Genomic DNA, 10,667 nt, shown 5'->3' with positions numbered 1-10,667 from the left:
TGGGGTAGGGTGGGGTGGGGTGGGGTGGAGGGGTTGGCCCCTGCGCTGCAGAGGCTAGGCTGGAAGCTGGGTGGGCAGGTGTCCTGTGAGGCTGGGCCATGCTCTGGGGAGCAGCCACAACTCCCCGGCCTGATTAGTAAGTTGCCTCTTAATCCATGTTTATTTTCCCTCTGTTATCTCTGAGCCTTTAATTAAGTCTTATTTTATCATTTTAGCCTTATTGCAGCCCTACTACAGGGAATGAAGGAAAGAGTCTTAAGTCCCTTGAGTCGGATTTGTGAAAGAGCAGAAGTGGCCCTGGAGACAAAGATGGCGGCAACAGCAATGGGTGATGAGACTCCAAGGGAAAGGTGAATCTTGAGGGGACTGAAATCTGGTTATCAATCCAGTCTTCTGTTCTATGTAGAGATTCTACCTCCATTCTGATCTTGGAAGGGTTGTAAAGGGAGAGAGTTTCCCTTACAGGCTGCTAGGCAGGTGAATGCTGGCTGACTCACTTGTGAAATAAGCCCCCTGTTTCTTCATTTCCAGGGGGTTGGCATGATGCCACAGAAAGAGCGTGCTCTTTGCTGCCGGCAAACTTGAGTTCACATCCGTGCTGGGAAAGGTTTGTGAACTTGGGCAAATTACTTCAGCTCCCCGAGCCTCCGATTACTCAGCTCTACAATGAGGGTAAGAGTACGTGCCTTCGAGTACTGTGAGGATGAAATATGATCGCTTAGGTGAAAGCACCTTGTATAATGTCTGGAACACAACAGACATGGAAGAAACATTCATTCCCTTCCTCCCCCACCCCCACCCCTCTGTCTCTGGGACCAGCTTTCCCAGCAACCCCCAGCCCCCTAAGCGTCCTTGGAGGCAGGTCTGCTGGCCCTGCACCTTGCATGAGCCTCCATACCTTCACAGAAGTTGACTTCTCCCAGGCTTTGTCTCTGCAAGTAACAATTGACTTGATTGATTAGCTCCATATCGTACATTCTATTGACAATTTCAGGTACCACAGCAGATTTATGGGGGAGATGCAGTATCCGGGGGACAGTAGGAGTCCGGCAGTAATTAACACTAGCCTCCAGATCATACCACTTACCTTCGGAGTAAGCCTTAACCTTTCTGTTTGGAAGTAAATGGATTTTTCTCTGAAAGCCCCCAGGAAGCAATCATTGTCCTCACTGCCCTTAAGGTAACTGCCTCTCTTCTCCGCTGGAAGAGGTTTAGGACCAACAGATGAGATAATGATTATCCATGACACTCTTTGGTCTTAAATTAAAATGCTTGCAATGGTGGCTGGCTGGCTTAGGTGGCTGCCTCTGGAACCTTCCATCTCTCAGTTAGCATTTCAGATTTGTCCCTGCAGCAGCATCCTCCTCTGGGAGGAAGGCGGCCTCTGATAAGGAGTCCAGACAGGGCCTCAGCCCTATGCTCACCCACGAACACCCAGCTGGCTAGAAACATACTCCCCTCTGGCGCCACAGTCCCTTCCTGACATGCTCAGTGGAGAAACTGAAGATGAAACAAGTTTAATCTCTGACCCCCACACTGGCCACCTACCAGGAGTCTGTCTTTAGGGCAAGGGGGGTCTGAAATCATTCATGTTGCCCTCACCACAGTGTTCTTTCTCTGCAGGAGGCTGGCGGCTGCTTAGGGCTATCAATCTGACATACTTCTCTAGTTCTACACGGAGACTAAAATACCATCTAAGTCTTATTCCTACAGTTCTCGAATCACGTGGGTATTACCAAGCATGAAATCATCATCTAAAAACTCAATTTTAAAGAGCTGGTTCTTTGGGAAAAATAAGAAAGAACATTTCCCCGTTTACTATGAGATTTGCTTTTTTTTCCCCCCCAATAGTGTGGTTATTGTGTTTTTCTTAATCTTTGGAGATTAGGCTTCAATTTTTCACCTAGGCTCCAATTTGCCCATAAATCTCTTCATTTTGCTTAATTTAAATGTTTTGGCCAACTTCATGGTTTAATAATGAGAAATAAAATTGGAGCCTTAATGACTACTAAGGAGGGAATTTTCATTTCATCTGGAATTAAAAGAGCTGTTAAAGAGGCAGGCACCCTGTCAGACAAGCTGCCACAGCCTTCACTGGAGCGTGCCAAATGTGGCTTGATATTATACATTTCTTTATACCCAGGGCAATCCTCCAATACGATTACTTGGAAATCCTTCAGATCCAGCCCTACTTACATCCACCTGATTGCTATGCCCCTATTGATTAAGCTGGGAACTATTCATTGAATTCAGGCCATCTGAGAAGCCCCCTAGGTCCCTGGGGTGTCCCTCACATGCTTCCCATCAGAGCTAAAGCAAGTTACCCAGCTCCAGAATGTTCCAGCACAGGTTGCATAATGGGGGCCCTGAGACTACCATGATCAGATAACCAGGCAGCAGAGAGTACTGTTTCAGCACCTCCACCTGAGCAGACAAACTTAAAAGAGAGAAAGAACTATGAAAAGTTTTAAAACCCCTTTCTCTTAGGTTGACCAGTGGAGAAAGGTATCCACCGCATGGCTCCGTAGCCTAGAATTCCCTCCTTGTCCCAGACCTGAGAGGAGACACTAGCTGGGTAATTCCCCTTGTGCAGAGAGAGGAGCTCCGGTTTCTTTTGCTTGTATAGAATAGAGTGAGTCCATGGAGAGGCTGCTTGGCTCTGGGGAGAATAATGGGAACTGGCTGGAGGTAGATCAGCCTGTTACTATTGGGGGCTTAATGAATGGTTGGAAAAAAAGCAGCTCAGATTCTCCCATCTTAGTTACCCCCTCCAGGTATGTCCCACCCAGGCCACTTTCCTCACCATGTGTCACCTCTAAGAAGTATCCTACAAGTATCCCATCCTTCATTTGACTGTCATATATTGTGACAAATAGGTGAGAATGCTTTATACATTTGCCTTTGAACACAGATTGTAAATGTTCAAAGAACAAGAACCTTGTTTTATAGATTTTATTCATTCATTGGCTGATAAACAAATCAGTGACTAAGCCACTCATTATTCCAGCACCTACTATGGCTAAGGGCATTGAGCAAGGTTTATTGTTTGCTACTCCAGGGACCCCAGAGAAATGTGGTACCTAATTTCTGCCTTCAAGTAGCTCACAATCTTGTTGGATAAGTTCAGTGTGTATGGAGAGAAAGATAATGCAGTAGCACACAGTAAGATCACAATGGTTCCAAAACAAATAAAAATCACTAGAAGATGTGCCCCTTCAGGTTACTACATTTGTATCTTTGGTGCACCCCAATGTTTATAGCAGCAATGTCTACAATAGCCAAACTGTGGAAAGAACCAAGATGTCCACCAACAGACGAGTGGATAAAGAAGATGTGGTATATATACACAAAGGAATACTACTCAGCCCTCAGAAAGTATGAAATCTTGCCATTTGGAATGACATGGATGGAACTAGAAGGTATTATGCAAAGTGAAATAAGTCAATCAGAGAAAGACAATTATCATATGATCTCACTGATATGAGGAATTTGAGAAACAAGACAGAAGATCATAGGGGAAGGGAGGGAAAAATGAAACAAGACGAAACCAGAGAGGGAGACAAACCATAAGAGCCTCTTAATCTCAGGAAACAAACTGAGGGTTCCTGGAGTGGAGGGGGGTGGGAGGGATGGGGTGGCTGGGTGATAGACGTTGGGGAGGGTATGTGCTATGGTGAGCGCTGTGAATTGTGTAAGACTGATGAATCACAGGCCCGTACCCCTGAAACAAATAATACATTATATGTTATTAAAAAAAATCACTAGAAGACAAAATTTTAATACTGAGTTTCTTTAGGTACTGCCATTTAGGCATTGCCATTAGTTTTTTTCTTCTCCTTTTTGGATTTTCCAAATTTTCTGTAATGCATGTGTATTAATTTATTAATTATATAAAAAACCTGAACCTTAAAGTATATGTTAAGGAAAACAGCATTTTTGAAACTCATCAAAACTGATGAGACTTCTCAGTATGGTAATCAGTCTACGTGCTAGAGTTGTAATTTGTTGACCTTCAAACTGTGACAATGTTTTACATTTTAAAAGAAAACCACCAAGGGGAAAGGTTTTGGTTTTCTTGGCAAGTATGAGGACACTGAAGTTGATTTTGATTATGTTGGTAAAGAAGATCGATCCCATTTGTTCTGAGCAAGTACCACTTTGATGGACTTATATTGAAATGGATAGCCCATTAACCATGTTTTGGTAATTTTATTTTGAGCAGAAATCACTTTTTGAGGATAATGAGGAGAGAAGGGAGAAGGCTGATTGATTTTTCAAAAGCTGGTGTGGGAGTTAGGAGGCAGAATCCTTCTAACCTATAGAGAAGGCATGTAGATGGCTGGAAGAAAACATTCCCTTGTACCTATTGACTGGAACCAGTGCTCCACCAGCCTATGAATGTTATCAACCTGCTCTCCCCACTCGGTTCATGCCCAGTAAAATAAGGGAAATCATATTTTTGCCTGGTATAATTTATTAAGTTGTTCTATGCACGACTGCTTTAGATCAAGGGTATATTAACAAATTCCTGCCACTCAGTGTTCCACCCACAGCATTTTTATGTACATTTGGTCTCAGTTGAACTTTCCTCATTCAATGCATTCCTTCATGGGAACTCAACATGTGCCAGGAATCCTACACTGAAAGAATAAAAGATGAAAAAGGCAATTTCTCTGCATTTACAGTGCCTTACTCTGGTAGGTGAGGGTAAGAACAACATATGTATGAAGTAAATATAATTCAATGATGGAAGTACTAAGGGCCATTTAAAAAGTTTGGGAATGTTCAGGAGAGGGAGAGGTTATTTCCTTACTCCTTTGGTGATGGGAATCCTTGAAGACTTCACAGGGGAGATGGTATGTGAGCTAGCTCTTCAATAGGTAGGCTTTGGCAATATAGAGATGACTGGGAAGGGCATTCCAGGAGGTAAGCACTGCCCAAGTGAAGACATAGAAGAAAAGCATGGAATAAACAGGATGAAGACAGAATGGGAAGTGGTATGGTTTGACTGCAGGGTGGATGGAAGGTAGGTGAGAAAACTGTCAGGAGAAGTTTGAAAGATCAGCCTGGGCTGGCTCAGGGAGGACCTTAAATCCTCTGGAAATAATGGCAGCCTCAGCAAATCTGCTGCTTTATTTGGAACAAAACATGTGCTAGCTGAATAAGAATGTTATTTCTGAATTCTGTACTTTATTGGCCAACCTGACCACTCAAATTTTAACAGTGCCATTGTCTTGACCTTTCTGAGAATTGTTTTCTGCCTAAAATGGACATGGCTATTGATAAGTACAGAGTATAAATGGAAGTTGACCCGCCTTGCTTTTGTTCTTACAGGTTGTGTTCAGTAACACTATCAGCTTTGTGTTTTGTCTGGTCACTTCTTAATGCTAGAGGAACTTTGCTTGGCAGCTGATGGGGATGGAGGCAAAGAGATTTTAAGAAGTCAGCTCAGGCATCTTAACACTCAACTGGGAATGGGGAAAAACCATCTTTTACTTCATGCATCTACATATACGGCTGGCTTAGAAATAAATTACCTCAAAGATCACTCAGTGGGAACTAAGCCAGAGGACTAAACCTGGCAATATTATCCAGCAGCATGGAGAAAGGCTGAAGTGATAATGCAAAGCATCCTCTCTCTTTTGAAATGGGCATAGGGAGCACTGACAGAACCTGCAGGTCTGTGCTAAACCACACACACACACACACACACACACACACACACACACACACAGGCACACACATGCACTCCCCCCACCCCTCACACATGCATGGTTCAGCCTACATAAGGGGAGAGGGAAGAAGCAAAGAAACACATCTTAAATCTCTCTGTACAGAACCATTTTTCACCTGATCCTCCTTAAGCTAGTTCTTCAAGTCCTGTCCTCACATTTGAGCGCATGGGCATGCACAGTCCCCTGGTAATACTGCTGGATGCTGTTTACCTGTTTGTGACTTCTCTCCCTGACCTTCACATTTGACCAAGTTTTGGTGCTTTGAAATGCTTTTCTATGCTCAGTTAGTGCTACAGGATTACAGATGATGTAGAAATGGAAGTTACATTCTGTTATTCTTAATGGAAAAGCTACCACAAACCTAATCAGAACAATCCAAGGAGAATAACTTCCCAGGCAGACGCTGGGTGCTGTGGATAACAGGATGGTTTAATGGACTGAAAAGGAAAATCATTCTCGATGTTCCTATACATCACAAACTGGGGGGTTTGGTTCTGTATTAATTTTTCACATTGGTTCCACACCTTCTGTTCTGTATTCACACTCCTTCTCAAAAATATTTGAGCTCATCATCCACTTCAGACCATTTCACTGCTTATTTCAGTTAGTCTTTCTGTATTCTATGGGGCTAGGCTGTCTGACTCTGCAGCTAATCCCACTAATATAATTTAAAGAAGCCCAGGAATGAGATAGAGGTACAAATCTCCAGTGTCGGCAGCCAACAGGAAGGGGCATAATGGGAGAGCTGGAGTCCCACAAAAAGGAACATGTGGATGAAGGCAAAAACAATAGGAACAACAAGCTATCTCTTATCACAACAGCGCTCAATTCAATGTGAATTAACCATAGTGCACTCCAAGGGAGATGAAGCAAAGCCTTGTTTTTCTAGCCATGAAAACTGTTTTTAACAACCCCAAGTCACAGTCCTGCTTCCTCCACTAAGCCTGTCTCAACCACCTAGACAGAGTCCTTAGCCCCTCTGAATTTCTACGTGGTTTATATGACACACCCCAGCACTTGGGTGTTTCATGCCTTGCTTCCGCTGTTCTTCATAGGTGAGCTCTGTCTGCCCAGGCAGAGTACGGATAATCTCTTCCACTTCTTCATTACATCCCACAGAATCTAATGTGGTGCTGTGTGTTAAAGAAATACCCTCTCAAGGTCACTCACCAACCTAAAAAATGTGCCAACAGGATGAGAGGTCCTTTGGTCCCTCTGACTTCTCTGGCATAGTCAAGAGAGGACATTAGGTTAGGCTCAAGGAATATGAAAGTGGGCACGATCTTTCAGCTAATTTTCTAGCAGGAGGATCATTGCACTCACTTGTTTGATCTCCATTCTCCATAATATGGACTCTACACCGTCTTACCTGTTACTACGGTTAAATCCCCAGACACAACCTCAGTCATAAGGCACTGATTCCCTGACACGCTTCCATACATCCCAGCCAGGGATATATTTATATGCATTGCCCTTAGTTAATATCTGGCTCAGTAGGCTGAGCCTTAGTTAATATCATAGGCTCAGTTTCTTTATGCTCCTTCCTTCTTAGAGCCTCAGGTATTCTGCCATTTTTGACCAGAGAGGTTGTTTTCCATTTTATTGCCTTTGTAGACTTCTTTCTTTCTCAACACTGGTACTAACTGTGTAATGGTAATATTAGTATTTTTTCATTCATTCTTCAGATTTAGGGGTATGGCATTAATAAAATTTGAACACTGATGTTCTATCAAGAGTGACGGGGGGCAGAGCAAGATGGCGGAGGAGCAGGAGACCTGGATTTCGTCTGGTCTCAGGAATTCAGCTGAAGAGGGCTCAAACCATTCTGAACACCTACGAACTCAACAGGAGATCGAAGAGGAGAGTAGCAACAACTCTCTGAACAGAGAAGCGACCACTTACTGGAAGGTAGGACGTGCGGAGAAGTGAATCCGAGGCGATATTCGGGAGGATAGACGGCGGGGGAGGGGGCCTCCGTCGGCCGCTTCTGGCAAGTGCTAGAGCCGCGGAGCACAAAATCGGACCTTTTAGAAGCCGCTCCGCTGAGGGACGTCGCTGCAGTGGCTAAGCAGGGGGTGGAATCCTCCTGGGACAGTGTGGTCTCAGGACCCTCAGGGTCACAGAAAGACCGGGGGTGCCTGAGTGCAGCAGAGCTCCCGGGTATCGGAGCGGGGAAGCCGGCAGCAGAGACGGGAGCCGAGGCGCGGGCTCTCAGCTCGGGGTGGCCATAAACTGTGATCCGCGGCCCGGTCGGGCCACTGCTCCTCCAGCAGGGACCCAACAAGAAGCAGAGCCGGGGAGACTCCCCTTCCTCCCCTGGGAGGAGCGGCGCGGGAGCGCACCGCAGGGATCTGCTGGGTTTGGAGACTCCACACGGGGTCGGGTGCCAGAGATAGAAACGCTCGGTCACAGGCCGGGTGAGCACGGAGTGCGGCCGGAGACCAGGGAGACGGGAGTGACTGCTTTTGTCTGGGGGCTCACTGAGGAGCGGGGCCCCGAGTTCTCAGCTCCTCTAGGTGGAGATTGGGAGGCCACCATTTTTGCCCTGGTCCTCCAATGCTGTACCGAGAGCTTGCAGAGAACAAAAGCTCCTGAGAGCAAACCGGAGCAGCTTGCTTAGCCCGGACTCACAAGGGCGGGGCAATTAAGCCTCCGGCAAAGACATTTGGAAACCACGGCAACAGGCCCCTCCCCCAGAAGATCAGCACGAACAACCAGCAAGCCAAGACCAAGTTTACCAATCAAGGAGAACGGGAGAACTCTAGTGCTAGGGGAATACGGCACATAGAATTCATGGCTTTTTTTTTTACCATGATTCATTAGTTCATCAAAGTTAATTTTTTAACTGTTTCTTTTAATTTTTCTTTTTCCCTTTTTCAACCAACATCTTATCAGTCCCTTTTTAAAAAAAAACATTTTTTATTTTTCATTTTTAGAGTCATATTTTATCCCTTCATAGTAGTTACCCTTATTTTGGGCATATATATATAAGCTGTTCTCTCTTTAAAATTTTGAGATACAGTTTCTTCTAACAGATCAAAATATACCCTAAATCTCTAGTGTACGGCTTTGTTCTAGTCTCCTGCCTGATCACATTCTCTCCCTTTTTTCTTTTTTTCTTTTTTTTAATCTTCTTCTTTCTTTTTTCAAACAACTTATCAATTCCTTTTATAAAATCTTTTATAATTTTCATCTTTACAGTCATCTTCCATCCCTTCATTATATCAACCCTTATTTTGTACATATATGTCTTTCTTCCTTTAAAATTTTAGGAGGCACGTTTTTCTAACAGACCAAAATACGCCCAAAATCTAGTGTGTGGCACTGATCTATGCACTAGCCTGATCATATTTGATCATATTCTGCTTTTTTTGTATTGTTCTGTTTTTGTTTTTATCTTTTTTTAATCCTTTTTTTTCCCTCTTTCTTTTTTCTTTCTTTCCCTTTCTTTTCCCCTGGTTTCAGGTCTTTTCTGATTTGTATATAGTATATTTGCCGGGGATGTTGTTAACCTGTTAGCATTTTGTTCTTTCATTCATCTATTCTCCTCTGGACAAAATGACAAGATGAAAAAAATCACCTCAGCAAAAAGAACAAGAGGTAGTACCGTCAGCCAGGGACCTACTCAATACGGACATTAGTACGATGTCGGACCTAGAGTTCAGAATCATGACTTTAAAGATACTAGCTGGGCTTGAAAAAAGCTAGGAAGTTATTAGAGAAACCCTTTCTGGAGAAATAAAAGAACTAAAATCTAACCAAGTCGAAATCAAAAAGGCTATTGATGAGGTGCAATCAAAAATGGGGGCACTAACTGCTAGGATAAATGAGGCAGAAGAGAGAATCACTGATATAGAAGACCAAATGATGGAAAATAAAGAGGCTGAGAAAAAGAGAGAGAAACAACTACAGGATCACGAGGGCAGAATTCGAGAGATAAGTGATATGATAAGACGAAACAACATTAGAATAATTGGGATCCCAGAAGAAGAAGAAAGAGAGAGAGGGGCAGAAGGTATATTGGAGCAAATTATAGCAGAGAACTTCCCTAAGGTGAGGAAGGAAACAGGCATCAAAATCCAGGAGTCACAGAGAACCCCTCTCAAAATCAATAATAATAGGTCAACACCCCGACATCTAATAGTAAAACTTACGAGTCTCAGAGACAAAGAGAAAATCCTGAAAGCAGCTCGGGAGAAGAGATATGTAACCTACAATGGTAGAAATATTAGATTGGCAACAGACCTATCCACAGAGACCTGGCAGGCCAGAAAGCACTGGCATGAGATCTCCAGAGCACTAAACGAGAAAAATATGCAGCCAAGAATACTATATCCAGCTAGGCTGTCATTGAAAATAGAAGGAGAGATAAAAAGCTTCCAGAACAAACAAAAACTAAAGGAATTTGCAAACACGAAACCAGCCCTCCAAGAAATATTGAAAGGGGTCCTCTAAGAAAAAAGAGAGAGCCTAAAAGTAGCATAGATCAGAAAGGAACACAGACAACATACAGTAACAGTCACCTTACAGGCAATACAATGGCACTAAATTCATACCTTTCAATAGTTACCCTGAATGTAAATGGGCTAAATGCCCCAATCAAAAGACACAGGCTATCAGATTGGATTAAAAAACAAGACCCATCGATATGCTGTCTGCAAGAGACTCATTTTAGACCCAAAGATACCCCCACATTGAAAGTGAGGGGGTGGAAAACCATTTACCATGCTAATGGACACCAAAAGAAAGCTTGGGTGGCAATCCTTATATCAGACAACTTAGACTTTAAAACAAAGACTGTAATAAGAGATGAGGAAGGACACTATATCCTACTTAAAGGGTCTATCCAAAAAGAAGATCTAACAATTGTAAATATCTATGCCCCTAACATGGGAGCAGCCAATTATATAAGCCAATTAATAACAAAAGCGA

General features: G+C 43.5%; 1 long non-coding RNA gene across 1 annotated transcript; it reads left to right on the top strand.

Annotated features, from left to right (window-relative positions):
* The first annotated feature begins 235 nt into the window (after window positions 1–235).
* LOC113913893 lies at window positions 236–1,726 on the top strand. Its single transcript, XR_003517296.1, has 3 exons — window positions 236–350; window positions 532–672; window positions 1,624–1,726. It is a non-coding gene; the product is annotated as an uncharacterized LOC113913893 (long non-coding RNA).
* Window positions 1,727–10,667: the final 8,941 nt, after the last annotated feature.

This window comes from Zalophus californianus, chromosome 11 (assembly GCF_009762305.2).
Source record: "Zalophus californianus isolate mZalCal1 chromosome 11, mZalCal1.pri.v2, whole genome shotgun sequence".
Taxonomy (NCBI): Eukaryota; Metazoa; Chordata; class Mammalia; order Carnivora; family Otariidae; genus Zalophus; species Zalophus californianus.
Note: the sequence above shows the minus strand (reverse complement) of the source record. Positions and strands in the feature narration are given on the sequence as shown.